Genomic DNA, 13,930 nt, shown 5'->3' with positions numbered 1-13,930 from the left:
GAGGAAGGATTCCACATATGAGGAAGAGAGAGTTGGGATGAGTGGTTAAAAGTTGGTCCATGTCGTCTCGGTGGATGAGTTAGGTAGGTGACAAGAACAAGCTGATTAGAGATATATATATATGAGGTACAACACACAGACAAATGTGAGGTGTGAGTTAAGGGGGAGTCGCAGCCAGAGTACCCCTGAGGTTTGAAAAGTGTAAGAGCAGTACATGGAGTGTGAGAAATGGAGTTCTTGATGTACAGTGCAACTCTGCTACCAGGACGGGGTTCAGATCGGTCAAACCGGAGGAGCCAAATAGCCACGGAGAGACACTAAGAAGTCAGGAACATCCTGTGGGAGGAACGATTCTGACATTCATTAACCACCTGTTAACGGGACCTCAACAATATACGCAGCCCCCGGCCTCAACACTTTATGCAATTGCCCCAGACCAGTTTGGTGAACACCTGGAACCGATCAATCAGCCCATACCAATGGAAACAGAGTGCCAGAATTGTAAGGGCCAATCACCAGGTGTCACCAGTAAACAGTCCTGGGACACCAATCAGGTATGAGGCAGAAGGATCTGTTGGTGGGTGAACACCTCCTACGGACTGAGGGGGGTGAATGTGAGCGGGGGTGGGAGGGTATCAGTGGCACAGCTGCCTTAATGTGCAGTGGCACCGTATCACTGGCATAGCCACTCCATCAGGAATGATGCAACCAGCATATCAAAGCTGTAGTTGAATCCCGGTACAGCTTGCATTCACTGACGACGACCTCTTCACCTCCACTGCAGTATTATCTAAAATGAAAGAGAAACAAATTAATGTAAAAAAACAAAACAAACTATGTGTTAAAATAATTACTTTTCATGATGTCATAAAACTACCTTGGTGAAGCCAAAAACCTATCTGCTAATCCTCATCATATAATCCTTCATTTGTTTTTTGGAGCAGTTACTTTTTAAAGATGTATTGATGATATAACCTTATTTAGCTGAGCTCCTAGACTGAGGGTTTCTTACTGCAGATATTTATTTTTACAAAGTTTTTTTTAATCTTGCATGAGCAAAAGCACCTGTCGCTTTGCTGATGGATTTATTCAAAAGACAACATGTTGTGCAGTACTTCAAACATTCTGCTCTGTTCACTCTATAATTTGCCTGAGGTCATCTTCCATCTGCTTGGAAGTCAGCTAGCATCAACTTCATCAACCATCATTGCTGCTTTTACATGGTGTGAGCAAAAATCACTTCTGGTTTGCTGTGAAACTCCATGTTGGATGTTTTGGTTTGAACCTCCACTTAAAATGAGTGAAATGTTTTGAATTATTATTATTTTGAATTATTCCAACTCAGATTTCAACATCACCATAATGCATATTGTTCAGTTATTTAAACTTCCTTTACATAAAACGAGCAGATAATTTGGTTTCACCGGGCTATTCTAAGGGAATTAGTTCCCAATAGAGTGTTGAATATTTAAGGAGTTTGACAGGAATGTCCTTTTAACAGCATAATGGCAGGGACCCGTGGAAATTCCGGGGAATATAAAATGTGACTGATTCTTCAACCCCTTTCTTCTTCAAGTCCGCATCCCTCCCCCTCTCCCAATTCCGATTCCAATTCTGCATCTCTCCCCCCTCCCAACTCCACGTCCATATCCCACCCCCCTCTCCAAAGTCCAAGTCTGCAAAATTTGGCTGCATTTGGTTATGTTTTTGTTTTGTTTTTTGTTTGTTTTTGAAGCATATATTATAAACTACAGGGTAGCCATAAAGTCTGGAAACAGAGGCGAATGAATATACATTACAAATGGTTCATTGATATGTTCAATGACATTACATGACATGTTCAATGTGTTGGGCCTCATGAGAAGTGTACTGTGCAAAATTGCAATGAACGTGGTGCATTAATGCAGCATTTCCATCAATCCCTATATGTGCACATCAATCCCTACACGTGCATCTGTGCATGTCTCAGATGATTCGTGTCTGATTTTCACTGAATAAACCTGCGCCTTCAGCATACCCCAGAAGAAGTAATCAAGGGGGTTCAGATCTGGCGAGCGTGCAACCCACTCCACAGGGCCACGTAGTCCAATCCAGTTCGGTAAATTATCATCCAACCATTCCCTCACCGTTCCTATGTTTCCAGACTTTATGGCCACCCTGGAGAATGGCACTCAGAAGAGCGCATCCCTCCACCGGCCTGAGCAGTTTACGTTTTGTATCCCACTCATTGGCCGGATCTGTATCCAAACCTTAACCAAAATCTAATCAGCTTGTTCTTGTCACCGACCTAACTCATTCACCAAGTTTTGTCATAATCCGTCTGGTCCACAACTTTTGAAATATCATGCTATACAGCATATTGCTTTTGGCCCCATCTAACAATGGTGAAGAAACATTTGTAAAATTAAAAAAAATTCTGATATCCAGATCTGGATCTTCACCAAATCCAATTGATTTGTGGTCCTCGTCACACACCCAACCTGTCCATCAAGTTTCGTCTGAATCCGTCCATATCTTTTTGAGATATCATGCTACATATCATTTTTAGCCTTATCTCTCAATGGTGAAGAATCAAGAATCACTTAAAAAATTCTAGTGTCCGGATGTGTATCCAGATCTTCACCAAAATCAAATCAATTCGTCTTTGTCACGCACCCATCCTCTCTTCCAAATTTCGCCCAAATTCATCCACGTTTTTATGCCTTCCCCCTTTATATCTTTTTGGTCTTATAACTGGAAGGGGGGAGGGGTGGAAATATATCCTGCTCACAGACAAACAGACAGACAGGGATGACAACATAACCTCCACCCACCTACAGTGGTGGAGGTACCAAACAAACAAATAAACAAATATATTGTTGCGGTTGCGGTCATTGTTGGTCCGGATAGCTCCGTTTCAAATCCGTGAGCACTGAGCAGGCAGGCAACGGCTCTGGGGACACAGGCAGCAACCCCGGGGACCCAGGCAGGTGACAAAAAAGAACCTAGTGAGATCGCTCTTGGACGTGATATATGGGACCTTTTATCCTCCACCCCTTATCATTGGTGGTATTATAAAGGGGGCGGGATCGTATGCTGGCGTGATTGCCCTCCCTCTTCCACTCCCCCAATTGTTGTTGGCTGTTAGAAGCATGTGTCATTCTTGATCTGATATTTTGCCATGAACAGGCACCAAATTACGACTGGTTTCAGCCGGCTCCCACAGGGAAAGGGGGAATAAGCAGTGGGACAGATGCAGGGAAGAAACAGGCAACACGATGGTCTGTAGGGTTAGAAACACAACACGGAAGGGGGGAACCATCTATCTACTGCAATACATACACAACACATTTATCCATATTTTTACAATACACTTAACTATCATTGTACATCTTATACTATGGATGCATTCTTCACCCCCGAGGAGCCAAAACCGCAACAATATATACAGATTCACTTTTATAGTATAGATTAAGAAGATTACATTCAGCAAATATGTGGATTTGAAGCCAAAAGGATATTAATTTGACTCTTGTAACAAACAAATAAGAACCACATAATGTTCCAATCACCACACCATTTGCATAATTTACCATCACCTGTTGCTCCATATCCTTTCAATACATTATCTATTCTTATTAAATACATTGTGATCTTAGTATCACAAGGTTTGTAGAACAAGACTTGTTTTGTCCAGGGGTCCTCATCTTTGTTTTCTGAGATATGTATGCACAGGTAGATACAAGGTACCACACTCAGAGTGGTGCTAGTCTCACACCCTAATTCTTTTAAATTATATGCTGTGTGGTACAACACAATAGGAAATCATTTAGTTTATGGTTAGCATCTCTGCTTGCCCGAGCTTATCCTTCATGGTGGAACAACCAAGAAAGACTATTGTTTGCTCATTAACTGCCACCTCAGATACCCCTACGAAGCAAGCCTCAAGAGACTCTCCAGATCCCAGGCCAAAACCTGATGAGAGGTTGCCATAGCAATGGCACTATGGATGCTCAGTGCAGCCTGGTGGGACTGTACCATTATCAAGGTGTGCAAAGCCGCACGGAGGTAAAATATTAGACCAATGCATGGGCCAGTTCTATTATATTATTGTGGAAAAGGATTCCAGAGTTGTAAAGAATCACAAAAACAGCTTTCATAGTGGATGGGCATTTAGTGATCGAAATACAAAGCATCGTTTTTCGCTCTTCTCTCACTCTATCATTCCTCTTGCAGTGGGAGTGATGGAGGAGCAACAAGACGATATAAACAGGCGGGCGCTCATCTCTTCCCCTCTCCGCCTCCCATCCCTCTTCATTGCTCAACAATGGCTTTGAATTGTGCATGAAATCTCAGGCAGGTAGGATGATGTTCTATCGATTTTGATTAATTTCATTAATTATTATTACTGCTGTTGATATGGGCAATGACCATTGCATTCTTCACTATCATCGACTACACGACTGGTGTCATTTGTACTGAGATAGTGAAAATAAGGAAATGGTTTATAAAAATCTTAATCTGCAAATTAATTTTATTGGATCATTGTGAATATTGGCAGCCACAAATGGTGTGCAGTCGAATCTGGAATGTTGGTTTAAGGACAGCTCCGCTTTTTCGAGTCAATCGGGTATTCCTACCAACATCTCTCATTCTCGATGTTGCTGTGATGGGCATAGTATGGCTTGCACCTGTAACATGGTGAGCCTGGTCCGTGTGCTGGGTTTTAATAGAATCCGCCGTAATGCTGACCATCGCGACATGAAAGAACCTTTATGCTATATCAACGAATTATCAGATAAGAACCATCCTGTGTCTTTTCCCTCCATTATGAGTGCCAGACTGTAACCATTAATAATTGCTCTTCTGTTTGTTACCGTTGCCACAAAGATTGTTAATTGTCTTCGACTACTTGAATTAAGAATAAATGCGTTATCACGGTTCTTTAACAAAGTTTTTCCCCATTCACTGTTCTGTTTCCATGTTCTATATAAACGATTATTATTAATATTAGGGCTGACAGGGCAGCTGATAGGTTTGCACACTGGCTTCTAAGCTGTCTGGCCTGGGTTTGAATCCATACCCAGCTATAAACTGTCATCCCGGTGTTTCACGGGCAGGGTGATTCATCAATGTGTGTGCCGTTCCCCGGACGGACGTTAAGTGGATGTCCTGTCTGTCGACATTATTTTGTGGATGGTGAAGATCCTACAGTGTTCTTCATGAAGCGTAAGTGAGCCATCGCTGGCACACTGGCCAAATTCAACATTCCTACCCTCATCAGCAGAGGGCATTGCATCAGCGGCACAACTGTGCCCTCAGCCGATGATGCTACCCTGCAGCCTTGTGCTGCATACGAAAGAAGATTATTAATCTTGTCTTATCTTGTGTTCTTTTTACCTATATGAAACAGTGTGTATTTGTCTATCCCTCTTCATAAGGATAATTTGAGTTGGGGTTTAAAGGCCAATCTTTTACTACGCTGTATTTTTGAGGATAAAAAAAAACTTGAAAAACATTTTCCATAAAAGGGTAATTACATCTCTTTTTTTTGGAATTATAGACTGGGACTTGTAAACCGAGCCTCAAGGGCGGTGTACAGAAGCGTTTTTTTTTCCCATAAAAACAAAAACAATAAATACAAGGCGCAGGGAGGTGAAATTCGCTGCACATGATGTGCAACACGTGCAGAGTAAAACAAGTGTTCATTCAAATCTCAGGATGTCTTTATTCATACGCAGCCTGTGGCTGCTTAGCTACATCATTTTTCTGGGGACACAGCTGTGCCACTGATGCAATGTCCCCTGTTACCAGTAAGCTGGTAACTTGATAATCATTTTGCCAATTTTGGAAGGATGACAGGCTGAGTCAACCCACTTGGTGTTTATTCAATGGAAAAACAAGGGCTTCAACTCAAGACCCCAAAATGATAAGCTACCCACCTTAACCATTAAGCTAACACCAGGCCTGTAGGACATCTCATAAATAAAGATATAAGCACATCTGATGCTAGGCCGAGGCTTCAGACTTTATGACGCTCACGTATGTGGCTGTACTGTCGACACAAAACATTCCAGAAGATAAGGAAAATAGTCACATTTGTACATGCAGTGTTTTAAAATAATGCTTTTTCTTGCTACGAAACATAATATCGTCCAGTCTTCTTGAATATTTTCAATAAAATAATTCCAACCCGTCATTTTGACGGGCTTTTATACTCGTATTGTTCTAATTTTCAAAAAGGTGATGTAAGGCTCAGGCATTTGATTGCACCTCTATTACCTTTGCAGGAGGTACAATTGGAGATATTGATGTACTTTTACATCAATCACAAAGGCATTTCATAGTTAGTGGATGAAGCAATTATATAGTGTCTGGGATTTGAACCAGGAATCCCAGAAACTGAGCTATGTACTCAGATGGTACTATCAAAGAGGACATTTGCTGACACAAATACAGTACTGTGCTGTATATTATAGTATTATAAAACAGGCACATCAAAAAAGGTAGAGCCAAACCATGACAGACATACAGAATGTTTCAAAAGTCCAGAATCGTAGGAAATATAATATATGCATTATTTTTTTTTTGAGATGATGCCTTTAAGGTGGATAGGATGTTGTGGACTGATCGCATGGCTCCCATGTAGTTCAGATTTAACACCACTTGATTTTTTTTTTCTTTGAGGACACAGCTGAAATCAGTGGTTTGTACCATGAGACCATGTACGAATGAAATCAGAAACTAAAGAATGAAATGCTAAAATGGATGTGTCAATGTTAAGAAATGTTCAAAGAAACCTCCATACAGGAATTGATGGATCTGTAATTATCTCGCAAGTCGAGCAATTATTGTCATAAAATTGAAAAATAAATATCCCTATGATTCCAGACTTTTGAAACACCGTGCACAATGAAACATTCTGACATGCACACAGAGTTTACATGTACAGTGGAAGGAACACCAACAGATCCTAAGATTGCATTGTTTTGTACCTGTCCATAGGCCTTACAATGGTGACACACTTAGCAGTGTGGTTGGCCCACTGCTTGATTTGGAAGCTCCATAAATTTAGAGTTATGAAAAATGTACAGAATGTGAAACATAAGTGTGATGTTACTGGTATTGTTGGTTCACTGCAATGAGGGTGACCAGCTCATGAAAATAATAATAATAAGGGACACTCACACAAAGGTCAAGGGGGCTACCTTAGACCCCCATGTGGGGTGAAGGGACATTATCCCTTGTGGGTCCAGGGGGTGAAGCTCCCTGAAGTTGTGATCTTTGAAATATTTAAATAAAGTATGAGGTTTTAAGTATTTAAATATGCCCGATATGGCTTCTTGAACATGTTAATGTCACACTGTGTCAGAGACAAGGGTTACTGGAAGTATACGTGCATCCCATGGGAGATGGGGAGGGTTGAAGGGCTGAGATAACAGAGGGAGCCAATTAAACCAGAGGAGAGGCGGTTAAAAAAAAACAGAGGCCACCGACCTGTCTGCGAGGAGAGCGACAGGTCTTGTGCTTTAGCCTCACTTTGGGAGAATACAATAATGTTGAGAGCTCTAGATTCCACAAAACTTGAAAATGATAGAGATGGAGATGTTGTTGGCACTACGGACAAAGGTCTTGTGGGCTGTGAGTGTTTCTGGTTTATCAAGGAAAGACTTGGATTGACAAAGGATTCACAGTCTGTGGCTGGCTTTGGAAGCCATCTTTGCAGTGGTTAGCCCAGGAGAAGTTATTACTGATGGTGAGATCAAGAAATTCAAGTGATTGAACCTCTTCCAGTGGCTGGCAATGAAAACAGACAGGGGGTTAGTTTGTCGATTCTTCCAGAACGACAGGGTGAGACAGTGAGATAGTCCAGGAGTTGAGGACATGTTCCATTTTATGAGACCAGCATCTAATCAATTCCAGATCAGCAGAGAGTGATGCAACTGCTGTGTGCCTATCATTAGAATGGGGGTACTGTATGACATAATGTGGACTCATCTGCAAAAAACAGAAGAGAGTGTTCCAAGTCAAGACATGTCATCACATGGAAAACTTTAGAGGTGACACGATCTTCAAAGGTTTCATGGATAAAGTGACGGACAACTCTCGCAGTATGAGGACTTGCACGATCCTTATGATGAACCATCATGTCTCAGGTCTTATTCCACAAACCTGGAAAATGTTGTTCTGAAGCATGACAAGATACCTTGCTAAGTTGATATTCCCTTTCGACGAATATAGGACAAATGAGACCGTGGCCTTTTGTCTTGATCTATGTCCACAAATAAATGGACTTTTTCCATGACAACATCTTTATGCATGATGCAATTATTGCTGCAGAAAATCACTCCTGCTTACTAACGTGGAAAGAAAAGCAAACCGTCATCATTACATGGGTAATCCTGTGCATGATGCCATTTATAACTCCCTAAAACAGGTGACTCAAACACTCCTGAATATGCATTTGTGGCAGTTTCACTCAGTCTTGTGAACAACCAGCGCTCTATTGTGTGGCTGGTTAAACCTGCTCCAGATCCTGATAAGGATTCTATACAAAGTCTAAGCTTTCGTCCCACCTGCAATCAGCAACAGTAAAACAGCAACGCAGTATAGTTGCCAAGCTACAATGCAAACAGAAACATGATTGAATTGCCAAGCATCTGCAGCAACAATTCGAACAAAAGACCTGGTATTTCATTTGTGAAGATATAGAATTTATGTTTGAAACACTCCTTTTTACCTTTGTGCTCACAGCAGATTGCTTGTGCTGTTTGGGATTCCTGGGAGCCAGGTATTGATTCTGTTTGAAGTTGGCATGCACCACAAGAGTTCAATTCCTGATGCATTATTTTCTGGTTTATTTTTGTATCTTTCAGTGGTTACTACATCTGGCCAAGAATTTCCCATGAGAATCCTAAAATTGACAAGCACAAATAATGGTGTCGAGGCAATATGCCTGGTCGGGTTGCTGCCTGCATGTTGGTTAATTTGGTGGTGAGCTTCAGTGTGCATTTCACAAATTACCACCTGTTTTGTTTTCTTTACAGAGAAAATCTAGTCACAGTTCATATATAATGATTCAGTGGTGGTCAGATTATGTATTTGCTCAAGAATGAAGGAAGAAAAATGAATCTTATACAGTATGTAAAATTGTGGACTTTACAGAATGCAGAGGTGGACAAAATGTGGAGCATTTCTTTACATACACCTTATTTATTATTATTATTATTATTATTATTATTATTATTATTATTATTATTATTGTTCATGCCATGTCCCTTTGAATCGAGTTGTTCATGAAAAAGCGGTTCCACTGGAGCTCATTATTTCAGCAATTTGTAATTTGTCCAGGGTGCCAGTGACAACTATTACTACTCTTTGTGAAAGACACCATGGGATCATTAATGTTCTCTCTCTCTCTCTCTCTCTCTCTCTCTCTCTCTCTCTCTCTCTCTCTCTGTCTCTCTCTCTCTCTCTCTGTCTCTCTCTGTCTCTCTCTGTCTCTCTCTCTCTCACACTCTCACACTCTCACACTCTCACACTCTCACACTCTCACACTCTCACACTCTCACACTCTCACACTCTCACACTCTCACACTCTCACACTCTCACACTCTCACACTCTCACACTCTCACACTCTCACACTCTCACACTCTCACACTCTCACACTCTCACACTCTCACACTCTCACACTCTCACACTCTCACACTCTCACACTCTCACACTCTCACACTTTCACTCCCTCCCCCTCTTTTTGTGATTCAACACCCTGCCTGCAAAACACCAGGGTGACAATTTATAATCGAGTCAAGAATCAAACACTGGTGAAAAAGCTCAAAGATAAGAGTGCGACCTCTACACCATCCTGTCAGACATTTCTTAACACACTATGCACACACAAATAATCACAAGAGGGTAGGGACCATTTATAAGTACACACACACACACACACACACACACACACACACACACACACACACACACACACACACACACACACACACACACACACACACACACACACCTCAAGTAAATTATCTGTATGCAAGTTTATTTAGTTCTGAAATCATAGGGAAAAATAAACGGCTGGGCTAATTTTCAACTGATTTTGCGTAGGTGCTGGGGTGCTCAGGTTCAAGTCAAGGGCACCATAAAAAAATTTTCCCCAAAATATTCCGACCCTCCCCCCCTCCCCCACAAGGAACTATTCTGCATGTATTGTGTGTATATCTGAAAATCACAGAAATAAAACGGCTGGGCCAATATCCAACAATTTTTGCAAACGTGCTGGCGGTACCCAGGGTTAGGTCAGAGTACAAAAAATACCCCCCCCCCCACCAAGGAGCTGCATGGGAAAAAATAAACCACAAATGGGCTCTGACATGTGTATTGAAAACGATGAAATCTTCTCAATAATTTCGTTTGTGAGTGTTTTTGTGCATTTGTTTGTGCACTTTTTCATGGCCAAAACCACCACGCGGAAAAGCTCACCCAGCCAGGCAGCACCAGAAACCCCACCTCCCCACCCTTCCCCTTCCCAGGCAGCACCAATAGCCCCTGCTAGTATTAAATAAGGTAGGTAGGTGTGGGTGTGGGTGGGTGGGTGTTTCTACAAGGAAATTGTAATTTGCATAGCAGGAGGCCATTCAGCCCATCATGCCTGTGCCACACCAATCATGCCTGCGTGTGTACGGCTGAAAATCATAGAAAACTGGAGAGTTCATAGAACACCTCACCTCGCACAGTGTTAAGGCTATAATTCAATTGAAATAAAATAATTTTAAAGGCTGCATAAAAAAAAATCCATAAGTTTACCATGAAGATGCCAGTGTCTTATGCACCACACGATTTAACAGTCAGTTTCCTGTTTGGAACAATTTTAAATTTTGTTTGACTGCCAGACAGACAAATGGAATAAAAAAAAATGATTTCACTCCTCTCTACACATGTGAGATCAGGATAAATTCAGAGACAAAGTACTGTTTAACGGCAGGTTTGTTTTCTGATTTGTGTTCAAAATATAACATTCAATTACAATGAAGTCATTCCTCAATCATAAACTGATGTCATCCCCATGCTGCTCCCGAATGGGGTGGGTGTTTCCAGTGTTAAAAACAAACAAACAAAAGTGGTTCACATGTGTTGGGCAGCTTGGATAGACATGGGGAAATTAAAAAAAAACAGCTCAAGCTTCAATACTTGGGACATGACCCCAAGCTCTGCTCTCTTGTAATATGTTAAATTGCCAGCTAGGCATTCATTGCAATACAAACGGTTTTTGTTTTCAATAGCATTTTGTCACGAGCTGTAATATTTTCAGCACGTTTTCGTAATTAGATATCTCATTATCCCCACACTTTTTTTTAAACGGGGGGATATTGTAATCGGCTCCATCCACATATTCGTCCATCACGCTATCTCCTCCTAAATGGTTCATGTGCAGAAATTCACCAAATTTGGTAGTTATGATCACCACATGGCAAAAGGGTCCAAGAGCAGAATCATATTTGGCCCCACCCCCTGGAGCCCTAGGGATTGATCAAAATGTCAAATATCAAACTACAGGGTGCCTCACAGAAAACCAGGAAATTTGGTACAGTTTATTTAAAACAAAACAAAAGCAAACTTAGATGTAGTGTAAAACAAAGATACACTTTATTTTCAAACAAAACAAAAGCAAACTTAGATGTAGTGGAAAACAAAGATACACTTTATTATATGTTAGTTTATTGATATGGTAAAATACGGCAAAATAAATCTCAATCTCAAATTTCCTGGTTTTCTGTGGGGCACCCTGTAGAAGGGCACTCGATAGAGCGCATTCCTACGTTTTGTATCCCACTGATTGGCCAGATCTGGATTGGGACCTGAACTACAATTTAATGAGCATGTTCTTGTCACCTAACCAACTCACCCACCAAGTTTCGTCCAAATCCGTCCATAACTTTTTGAAATATCTTGCCGTAGGTCGTTCTTGGCCCTATCTCCCAATGGTGAAGAATCACTAAAAAAATTCAGATCCAGATCCGGGATCTTCACCAAAATCTAATAATTTCGTCTTTGTCACATACCCAAGCTCTCCATCAAGTTTCGTCCAAATCCGTGCACAACTTTTTGAGATATCTTGTTCACAAACAAACAAAAAAACAGACAGACAGGGGTGAAAACATAACCTTGGTCCACCTTTGGTGGCCGAGGTATAAATGCAATTACGGGCACATTTGTAAATATATTTTGAGATGAAACTTTGTATATGAAATCAACATTGGGGGATGCATGACATATGTAACTTTTTGGGGGATCTGACCCCAATTCATGCCCCAGGGGGTGGGGACTTTGGGTCACCAGGCTCAAAATGGAAGGTTTTTTTTTTTTCAAATAGAAGACCCAAAATTCGATATTGGGTCATTGCTGGTGTTACTTTTTGCCATCTTTCAACTTTACTTTAGGTGGAAAGCTTGGGGATTTGCAATGGCGCATCATCAACTTCACTCTAGTTTGAGATTATAAGTGGAGGAGCAAATATGCATTTTATTGACATTAAGTGAAGCAACCCTTTAGTCTTTAGGTCACAATTTTTACCTTGAAGCATTGCAAACCCATGAGACATTAGATTTAAGATGGATGAACGAATTACTGTCGTTATATATTTGTAATAGTTATTGTTGAGATCACATGGAAAGCAATGGTGGTATAAATTTGGGTGAAGATCTGGATCCGGCTTCTTGAATTTTTTACGTGATTCTTCACCATTGAATGAAAGGGCTATAAAACGATATATAACATGATATCTCAAAAAGTTATGAACGGATTCGGCCAAAACTTGGTGCACAGGTCGTGTATTCAATTTTGGTGAAGATCCGGATGGTGATATGATAATTATTTTACATTCCATAAGTGATTCTTCAACATTGAGAGATAGGATGAAAAACGATTTAAAGCATTATACTTCATAAAGTTGAGGACAGGTTATGACAAAGCTTGGTGTACGAGTTGGCTCGGTGACAAGAACAAGCCAATTCGATTTTGGTTCAAGTCTGGATACAGATCCGACCTATCAATGGGATTCAAAACGTAAACTGTTCAGTCTGGCAGAGGTATATGCTCTACGGAGGCTGTTATAGTTAGCCCATGCCCCACACAGCAGGAGATGGGGTTTTGCAAGCGTGTGTGTGTGTGTGTGTGTGTGTGTGTGTGTGTGTGTGTGTGTGTGTGTGTGTGTGTGTGTGTGTGTGTGTGTGTGTGTGTGTGTGTGCGTGCGTGCGTGCGTGCGTGCGTGCGTGCGTGCGTGCGTGCGTGCGTGCGTGCGTGCGTGCGTGCGTGCGTGCGTGCGTGTCGTAACTTTTGTTTTTTTAGCATTTGAGCTTTTGTCATCAAATTTTCAACAAAGCTTTATTATGAGAATATGGAAAGGACGAATTATTAATCTGGTCCAAGGTCAACATCACATAAAATCGTCAATTTTCATCCAATTGACCTGAAATTTGAAGAATTTGCAGATTGGGTCACTGAAATTGTTCACCAATCAAAAGCTAGAAGCCGATTGTTTTGAGGTCAAAAGGTTTTGAGGTTGAGGTCACAAAATTGTCATTTCTATCTGATTGACTTGAAATTTGAGCAGAGTTTGCATATTGGGTCACTGAAGCCTATTGCTTTTGAGGTTAAAAGATCAAGATCGTCTAAAATCGTCAATGTTTTGTTTTTCTAGGTCGCCTAGGATCGTCAAGTTTTAGTCATGTTTAGCATAAATAATAATAATAAACCAATGTCACCCGCAGGGTGACCCGTATCTTGCCAAAAGGTGACCACGTGTGACTTCTTTAAGGTCACACTGAGGTGAACAGAGCTGCTATCCACGAGGAGCGACTCCTTAAGGAATATCTGCCGACGAGAGATTCCGATGAGAATCGTTCTACAGAGTAACCATGAAAAATATGCGTTTGCCTCATA

At 41.2% G+C, this 13,930-nt stretch overlaps 1 protein-coding gene across 2 annotated transcripts in view; it reads left to right on the top strand.

Annotated features, from left to right (window-relative positions):
- LOC147017879 (muscleblind-like protein 2a) overlaps positions 1 to 13,930 on the top strand; it is an 86,232-nt gene that overhangs the window by 6,961 nt on the left and 65,341 nt on the right. Inside the window, exons 2-4 of one of the 2 annotated variants that reach the window (XM_085896955.1) lie at positions 3,904 to 4,027; positions 4,216 to 4,339; positions 8,856 to 8,973. The gene's annotated coding sequence lies outside the window, so the exon portion shown is untranslated. The remainder of the gene's footprint in view (positions 1 to 3,903; positions 4,028 to 4,215; positions 4,340 to 8,855; positions 8,974 to 13,930) is intronic. The other variant, XM_085896954.1, reaches the window with a different exon arrangement.

Source organism: Eptatretus burgeri, chromosome 10, assembly GCF_056783735.1.
Source record: "Eptatretus burgeri isolate ZD-2024b chromosome 10, Ebu_testis_v1, whole genome shotgun sequence".
NCBI lineage: Eukaryota > Metazoa > Chordata > Myxini > Myxiniformes > Myxinidae > Eptatretus > Eptatretus burgeri.
This window is presented reverse-complemented; position numbering and strand designations above follow the sequence as displayed.